The sequence below is a fragment of the Anas platyrhynchos genome, chromosome 16 (genome assembly GCF_047663525.1).
Source record: "Anas platyrhynchos isolate ZD024472 breed Pekin duck chromosome 16, IASCAAS_PekinDuck_T2T, whole genome shotgun sequence".
NCBI lineage: Eukaryota > Metazoa > Chordata > Aves > Anseriformes > Anatidae > Anas > Anas platyrhynchos.
The window spans coordinates 3702336-3711803 of NC_092602.1; the positions used below are offsets into that span (position 1 = coordinate 3702336).

General features: G+C 42.8%; 1 protein-coding gene across 1 annotated transcript in view; it reads right to left on the minus strand.

The window, feature by feature from the left end:
- Nucleotides 1–3514, minus strand: part of CCDC92 (coiled-coil domain containing 92) — a 66810-nt gene extending 63296 nt beyond the window's left edge. Inside the window, exons 1-3 of the mRNA XM_072024418.1 lie at nucleotides 3320–3514; nucleotides 2406–2587; nucleotides 1802–1929 (exon numbers count right to left, since the gene is read on the minus strand). The gene's annotated coding sequence lies outside the window, so the exon portion shown is untranslated. The remainder of the gene's footprint in view (nucleotides 1–1801; nucleotides 1930–2405; nucleotides 2588–3319) is intronic.
- Between the last annotated feature and the right edge of the window lie 5954 nt (nucleotides 3515–9468).

Genomic DNA, 9468 nt, shown 5'->3' on the forward strand with positions numbered 1-9468 from the left:
TGTTGCTATAAATCAGACAGTCTGAGCTGGCCATTAGAACTTCATCCAGATGATCCGTTTAAAATATACAAAGGCAAGGTTTTGGAAATAAAATCTACCCTGATGTCCTCAGGGACATCTTCTGTTGGAGAAAATCTCACAATTCAAAGCTAAAATTAGCTCACTTGAATGCTTTTTCAGGAGAGCTATGATACTCAAGAGTAACATTGCCTCGAGAAGGCCTGTTAGATGACTTAAGGGATCCTAAACATCTGGCAGCTTGGTACATACTGCTTTGGAGACATCTAGCATCTTTTTCAACTTCTCTGTGGGTGTAACTCTGGACTGTTAGCTCAAATGGCTGTATCTGGTCCAGTTCCCATCAACCATTCTCTCTATTTGAGAAGGAAACACTTGCTAAAGTCTGGAAACAGCTGGCAGAGTTGGGCGTAGCTTGTATTAACAAAACACGCTCTTGTTTCTGACCACAGGCTGCCCTTTAAGTTCTGGCTGCAACTGCCAAGGGCTCTTCATAGCTTTTAGGGTGAGACCACGTCACCCAGGATGTACAGGCTGACTGTTAAAGGTTGACCCTTGGAGCATAACACTCACTGACAGGACAGATAAAGCTTTATGCAAAGGTAGAGGGGAGCAGGATGAGTCCCATTTTACCAACTGGGAAACCGAGAGGCAGGGTGATCAAATTACTGGCCTCGTATTACTTCCCAGGGCGAGCAAGAGAACAGTATCTTCCTTTCTCAGGGGTATGCACTAATTCAGGTGGGTCAACATGCAAGACCTAGCCACGCACCATTCACCAGCAGTTTAAATCCAACCAGGACAGGGCTGCTGGACTGAACCTCCCACTCCTTTCCGTACATAGCACACATCTGCTCTCGTTCACATAAAAAGGTTAAATGCAGCTCAAAGGGGCAAGATGGTTGATCAGTCTCACACCAACTGCACAGTCACCTATTCCCACAACAGGCAGTCTCCTCTACCTTCATGGTCACAGCTTTGTCCTGAAAGGTAAGAGCAAGCGAGGTGTCACTGTCCTGTTAGGCTTTGTTGTTCATCTTTCTAAGGGCAGTGGAGTGTCAGACACAACATGAACATGGAAAAAACAATTAAACCCAGTCAGAGCACTACCTTGAGCCCCCAGACAGTCACAGAGAGTAACAAGCCCAGCTTCTTTTGCTCAGTTCCATGTGTTCTGAGACCATGAAAAGGAACTTTATGATATGCTGGAAGGGATGAAGTATTAACTATCAAAAACTAGACTGAAGTAACCAAGAGCATGGATTATTTTTTGCTTTGATACATGCTTATGTAAATTCAAATACATATGCTTAAATGCAACCTTTCTTCAATTCCAGCAGAGCTTATTAAATCTATTTAAGTGAGACAAGCTAGGCTCCGTGTAATGCCAGGAACTCCCCAGACAGTTTTCCTTCCTACTTAATATGATACTCTACAATTACACATACCAGAGCCTTTCATTCAAGCATTTTAATTTACAAATACTTTTTACATTTTTTTAATGTCCCTACGGGCAGGCAGGCATTAAGAGTCCACTTTATTCAAGAGTAATCAATCGAAGTGAGGAGAGGCGGCCTGTTTTGCTCCAGATCACGCACTGAAATACTACCAGAGCTTAGAAACCTCCTTCCTTGTCCCTGCTTAGTAGTCACTCAGAAATACAATTTCCACAATTTGATAGCAGATACATTCTCTGAATGCTGGGCCCAAAACTCTGAACAGAGATGTGGAGAATAAACTCAGTAGCCAAAGAAAAAAAACAAGGAAGCAAACAGAGACTAACCTTAACCAAAATTGTCCACAGTGAGGACCCCCTTCACCCTTTCTTCGGTAAGTTCCCTTACCAAGGGAGCACTACTCTCTGTCATGCAAATCTGTCAGGCCACGTGTCTTCCCAGCACAAAGCGTTTTCTAGGGGAGAGAGGTATTAATTACTAAATACTTACTAAAATACTTGAACTCAGCTGTGTGTTTTCTCAGCTATCACACAACAAACTGCACAGCTGCATACAATCCCAACACTCAGGCATATCTTTTCTTTTTTAACTTATCAGTTCCATTATTTCTAGAGTTTATGATGAGTTTTAAGAACATGATTTGCCCCTCTCATGGGCCCAAAGACAGAATCTGTTTAAGTCCAGTCTCCACAGCTCTGTGGAGCTTACAGAAAGCAGCCCAGTACCAAGAAATACAGGCTCCAATGGGATTCTTACCAAAGCCAGCCACAGGGCACCAGCTTGTCTTCTGCTAGGACTTCAGATTATCTCTATCAACCCCTAAGCACTGAGAAGCACTGCTGCTATTAATTCCAAGGCTTAAAAGCAATCCCTAAGAAGAGACACCCCTTTAAACTCAAATTTTTAAATAAATACCACACAGCCAAGTACCTTCTGCTCAGGAACGAACTCCCACATGACACCTTTGCTTCACACCTGCAGAAGATGCACCCTTGGGGTGGAGCTGCACAGCCTGGGGCAGGCAGGTGATGCTTTCTTTGCTGGGGTGCAGCCAAGGGCTTCAGGTGACATAGACTTCAAATGACAGGTAGAAACGAAGGCTGGAGATAACACTGCAAGTCCAAACCAAGCTGTGGCAGTATTTTTCCATATGCTCTTTGTAAGTGGAGTGTAATTGTACAGATGAGGAAGCTCCTACCTTTACACTAGAACTGCTTATGAGAGAAGCAACCTTTCTGGAGAGGTCAAATTTAGGTAATCGGGGCCAGCCATGCTGGTTCAGGGCCATGGAGAATCAACAGCCCCTAGGTATTACAAAATAAGCATCTCCCCTGTCTTTGCTTGGGCTTTATAGTGAGACAGTGACCTGGCTGCAGCGGAGACAGAAGATTAAACCCAAGGTGCAAGGGGCAGGCTGTATCTGTAGGAAGTGATCTGGGCTGCAGCAGTGAAAGCTGGGAGATGAACAGCCCCAGGGATGGCTCGAAGCAAACCTTGCCCCAGCGTTTCTGTTTGCAGGTCTGTTCCTGAAACACTCTGCGCACAATGTTTAAAGGGGATAAAATGAAATCTGCCATCCCTCCATGTAAATAAAGGGATTTGTCATAAAGCTAACAGATCCTGCTCTTAAGTAGTTCCCAAGAATATGAAGTGACAATGAGGTGCCTAAGAAAATAACTTTCCCACTGCCTGGGAAAAACCACTCCTAGGACAATAACTTTACAGCTGTGATTGATACAGGCTTTGCAAGAAAACAGGGGTCTGAAAGACTCTGTGTATGGTCTCAGCAAGGAGAACAAAGACAACAAAATAAAGGAGATATTTTTTAAGGGTCTGTGTCTTACCTTCAATTATCAGCTTGAAGGAAACGTTGCTGGAATGGTTACAGCCGGCCAGTTGCTCTGTAGGAATGTGATATGCACCTGGCAGGCACAGGGAGCAGTGAGCTGCTGCTTGTAGCATGTTGACCACCCAAGGGATCACCCTGGTAGGTCACGTTCATCGTGGGTTCCCACTAACTGTTGTGGTGCCACTCTCTGGCTGCCCTATCACTGCAGAGGTGATGTGGACTTTTTTTTTTTAAATGGCCCCGCAGAGAATTTTTAGAGTTGCATTGTACCCAAGAGGCTGAAGCAGAGAAACATGAACCTGTGACCTCCAGAGCTGAAACTCTAGGGCTCCACAGGAGTTTTGTGGTTCATTTACTATGAAGCTAGGTTTGCTGCCAGGTTTGAACCCCCAAGACTTCCTAGTACTACACCCTGATGGTCTCCCTTCGGGATACAGTACGTTCTCCTACCATTTCCCCATCTCTTCCCATGAGCTTGTGAAAACAAAGAAGCTCACGTTTGATAACTGCTCCACGCAGAATAATTAGGTGTGATCACAGAATCCAGCAATGGAAATCATTTACCCAGTGGGTCAGTCTCACTTTCCTGAAGAGGGCCCAGACTGTTGGCTCTCTCTTTTACTGAAGGTATAAATGGTTGCTGCTTTCTAAGAGCAAAGTTCTCCCAAAACTAAAGTTATGATGGACAGAGAACAAGCAAGCTCAGTTCATGAAGAAATACAACTTCCATCTTCATGTCACTCCACTGAGTTGAGGGCAACTGCAGCAGCACTGATGGTGGACTTACCCATCAAGGGGAAAACAAGGCTTCCTTCAAATCCTCTTTTATTTACTCCAGTCAGCTGTGCTGAGTGTATTGATTCAATCAGCTATTTCCTTAACCATAAAACCAGATGTGCGCCGTCACGGCCCATCTACAGGGACTGAATCAATGCCATTTAGAAAATGCAGAATAAAAATAAAAAAAAATCCCAAGAAAGCTGAGATATGCTGATGTTTGGAACTCTCAGAGTTTCATAGGTAAATTGCTTTTCTTCTGAGTCCCATTTATTTTTGTTACCTCCAAAGAAATGCTGTTTTAGCCACATTTCTTGGAAGCAGCGTTGAGATCTAATGGGTTGTTACTGATTTGAATTCTCAGGGGAGAGGCTGGAGAATAGAGGGAATGCAGTATTATCTTTGCTTCTGGGCATCAGCAACTTCTGCAAGCAATACGGTGCAGTACATGTCATTCTTTGCTGAAGCAATTAATTACCTTGGTCCCCAATGAGAAGAAATATTCAGCTTAAAAAAACACTGCAGCCCTTTGGACTTGGGTTAACTTCTGGGCGTCTGGGTAGATGTGTGGATTAGGGAGGCTGGAGCACTCAGTTTTTCTTCTCAGAGCATGTTCTGATTTTCCACTATACTTCTTATAGACACTGTCACCTGAGGCAGTTCCTCTTTGAGAAGAATCCCGTAAGAAATGTGGCCTGGCTTCTTCCCAGCTTTGAGTTCTGGCTACCAGGTCTCCAGGTCACCTATTCCTAAGGAGCAGAGGAAGAGAAGGATCTGAGGGCTGTGATGATTTCTCCATTTGCTGTGTCTTTCCACCATGGCAAAGGTGATAAGGTGGGGTCCACACACCCGCTAACACCTGATGAACCTCCTCGTATCCTGCTCTTGCCAGGCTAGAGAGGCAGGGTGAGCAAACGCCAGCACTGCAGGAGACTGGGGCTGCTATGTCTCATCTAAAACTGCAGCTACAAAGAGGAGAATTGTACAGGAGTGGGGTGGAATTTTCTGCAGAGTGCTTTAAGCAGTGTAGCTGGAATAGGCTACGTGCCAGACTGTAGACATTCCTAGTGCAGCTTTCCAGAATGTGAATAAATTTGAAATATATGTACAAAACACCATACAAGATGGGCCCTGAAATGCCTGGAGAGTACATGGCATTGCCTTTGTATCCTTAGGGTCTGAAGGGATTTCTGCAAGGCCAGGCAACCCCTTCAACTCCAGTGTCCATGTATGCTGACCAATTCTTTTACTATATTGAGAAATTACCTCACAGTGTCATACCTCTCTAATGCACAGACTCATTTCCCATTGATTTGTCCCTTAATTGCCACCAGAAGATGATGTAGCTGTAAAATACCACAAATATCATGGAGGCAAAGGGAACTTGAGATTGTGTTACTTTGGAAGGCCCGAGTGGGCTACAGAGTCTCAGAGTTGGTCCATCCTGAGATCCAAGCCACTAGGGTAGAGTCAGAATTGATTCACTGCAAAGGGAAGTGTCATTTTAGCAAATGGATAATTCAAATTTAGGAATCACTGAATAACACTCAGGTGAGCCATACCCTAATGTCTACCTAAACTCTATGCCTAATGTACATACCAGCTCTACATCCAGTCCTGTGCTCTTTTGACACTTCACGGAAAAAAAACACAGGGGTAGTGTATTGCATCACAGGTAGCAAATATTCCAGACCAATATAGGGTAAGTCCTATAACAGCTGAGCAGTCTCTGGGGAAAGACTGCTGCCATATAGATAGATGTGCTTTCCTCTGGTATAAGAGTCAGTGGGGGTCTTTCTGCTGACATAATAATAATCCTTCGTATCACCGAGCACTGCTAATTAAAACCAAAAGGAATAGAATATTTTCCAAAGATGACTTGCTATTTTTCCGCACTTAAGAGACTTGTTTGACATCCGAAGAGTGGAGCTCTGTGTTGGCATGGGCAAACACTTAAATTAGTCCAGAGGTAGCTTTTGTCCTTTAGTAACCATCATAGTTGCAGAAAGAAATAAGTCAACAGCAACAACAAACAGCAACAACAAACTCTGGAAACACACACAGCCAAATGTTGGATTTAAAGGCAGGAAAATGGCCTATGTACTGTTCTGCTCCTGACCTGTTCTTTACACTGTACTGTTTTGCACGTTGCTCTTTCTCTTCCCCAGAGCGGAGAGAAACCAGATCTTAAAACATTCACAACGAATTTTCAAATCAATAACATGTGAGACTTTGTCTAAAAGGTAAAGTTGTTGTAAAAATCAATGTCAGAGAGAAGGCTTTGCCAATTCAATTATACTTGTTCTTCTCAAGCTGAAAAAAAAAGGAGAAACAAAAAAAGGAAAAAGATGTGGGCTTATTTCAAGCCCAATAAATGTTCCTTGGGCTAACATCCCAATTTTGTAAATATTCTCAGGGTTTCTCAAGCCAGGTCCCCTCAAGGGGTCGTAATTAACTCTAAATAGGGTTACCTTGATTTAAAATCAGCCTCATTTCAAGCAGTGTTTCTGCCTGTGTCCACAATTTTAAAATAATGTTGTGTCCATTAGATGGCATGAAAGCTTACCAGAAATAGGAATCAGCTTTCAAAACTTAAACACAAGTAAGTGTGATTAGACATGGCAGCTGTCTAGAAAATATTCAGCTTTATCACTGAGTATTGGGCAAAATATGAATGATTGTACCCATTCCAGTAAGCGCAGAACCAGAAAGGCTCCCACATTACCCTCTGCTTCTCGAGGCAAGTTTCATTTTAAAGCTTGACCCCAAAGAAAAAGAAAACAGCAGATATAAGTACAAACAGCTGTGCTCCTGCTGGCTTAGCTGGAGACTTCAAGGAGCTTGTGAATCACTCACCCAAAGACATGCTGTATACAGCACCCAGCCAAAGTGCTGAATCCAGGCCACCGCGGGTAGAGTGAATGGTGCGGCAAAATCCTCATACAGCTGTGGTATCACAAAGGTGCACGTGGCACAAGATTTCCTCTCTGGCCACGATCTCTCTTTGTCCCATACTACCTGTTACGCACCAACCTCTCTCATGCTGCACATGGAATGAAAATTTTTTGGAACAATAATAATATTTTTGATCTGCATTCATAGAGGATAGTCCTGAACTGTATTTCAGGTGCTGGAAGCTGCTTCAATGCCAAATAATATAGACAGAATCAAGAGCTCCAGTCTCTGATCTGGACTGCTTGCATTTTTTGCCTTAGCATGGGCATGCCACCTCTGTGCCTCGTGGATAGGAAATAACACGTCTGTCCTGAAGGGCTGACTAATGCACACCCTGATGTGCACTTGGTACAGTTTACTGCCAGACACTTCTCCCTCCACCAGAACAAAGACATGGCAACGTCCTTGTATCCAGGTATAAGGCTTGCCACATCCTGCTCCTTGTCAAAAGGCTGTCAATAATCTTCTCACAGCTGAAAGAAAATGCCTAGGAAATAAATACCAACACCAGTAATTTAGGTGCAAAGCCAAACTCTGAATGACCCTAGCCTCTCTCACATGACAGAAATCTCTTATAAATATACACCAAATACAAAATCAGTTACAGAAATACCCTGAAAAATCTGTACTTGGTTAAACTGAAACTAAACCATGTCAGGAATTTGGGTAAGTTTTTGCTTAAAGTCTATCATTATTGGCACTTGATCAGATACAGATAAGTTAGATTTCCAGCTTGTAAAGAGAATAACACAAAAGGAATTGGAGTAGATTAATTTCACATGTTTTGTTTCAGGACAGGTAGTTTTTTAAAGCACTAAAGCTATGTTAATATAACTCTGCATTACAACGGAGCTGTAATTTACAGGAAAAGTTTTAAAGCCTGTAGTCCATGCATTTTTGCAATGTTTAAAAGGCTTTTTTTTTTTCCCCAATATGGTGTCAAGTGAGTAAGATTCAGAAGGTGTTGAACACATTATTTTATTTATTACTGTTTTTACCAAACACTTAATCACATTCTTTTATTTGTTCCTCACCAGGAGAACAGAGTTCAAAGGTGTATTTTGTGACTTTTTAAAAGTCACGTTTCTCATTACATTTTGCTTATATGCTACTGTAACACCAATCCCAAACACAACTGGGGTTTGTCTGTGCCCTCCGTAGAGTACCTGCACTGAAGAGCTTACTACTGCAACAGACAAAAATAGAAAAGGCAGAAGCACTCCTTGCATTTCACATGGGGAAGTGTGACAGGGACAATTCAATGCTCTATCCAAGATCCTGTGGTACCTTTGGGAAAGGGAGGCATACGACCTTTAAATCCCTTGAGCTTTGATCTGCATCCTTAAACACGTCATCTGTTGCCCAAGAACGATACAGATGGGTCTCCTTGGAGGGGTGATTGTTCCCTGCAGATGTTCCTGACAGCAGCTATCCTAGCACTGTACATTTTTATGGCTGTCCTGCAGGTGATGCATACGAAGTAAGAAGCTGGTGGTCATTTTCCTGCTGTGCAAGAAGACAGCAACTTTGAGCATGAAGTAGAAATAGGGAAGTAAATAACTGCACATGACCATGAAAAATAGTAGTGGAACACAGTAGTTTTCAGAGGAGGTTATGAAAAGCACAGGAGCATTCTTTGAAAGGATGTGGCCATTTGGAGTAACCGCATCTCAGATGCTAGGACCAACCTATTTATGATTGCTTCTTCCCAGAGGAATCACTTCAGGGAAAACCGTGTTCATTCACAATGCCTTACCGACACAAGTCAGTCTCCCTCCAGCACCACACTGAAAATGCAGTTCTAATACACTTCTCACTAGGACACTGAAGACAAGTGATGTTGATAAAGAACTCTGGAATCTGCATTTCTAGGGAAGGGGGTTATATCACCAGGATTTATGATGAAAACCTCAGTAGGCAGAGCACATTGCAGGACACAAACCTCAAAACATCCCCATCAAGCCTCCTTTTCTCCAGAGATCTCTGCTAACACTGCAGAAGCAATAAAATACTTTAAACATACTGCATGGACAATAAATAAAGCCAACTGTCAAAGTAAAGACCAACAGATCAACTGGATATGCTCCAAAAAATATCACAGTGCTTTTAAGCTATTTCCTTTTCTGTTAAAAAGGTATCGTATCTGGTTCTTTACCTAAACCATTGCTAGACAAGAGGGAAGAGATATTAAAACTCTTGCAGACATTAAAGTATTAGAACACTCTAATGTTTTACTGGGGAAGAAACACACAATGGGGAGGGAATATCCTTGCAGTATCTTTTCACAAGTTAACTGGCAGCACTAAAAGCCATTTATTTCCAAAAGCCTGGACTGATGTTACATTGGATCTCATGAAAATAGCCATAAAGTCTGATTTACCAAAATGACTCCAATGGCTTTAAGCCTTGGTG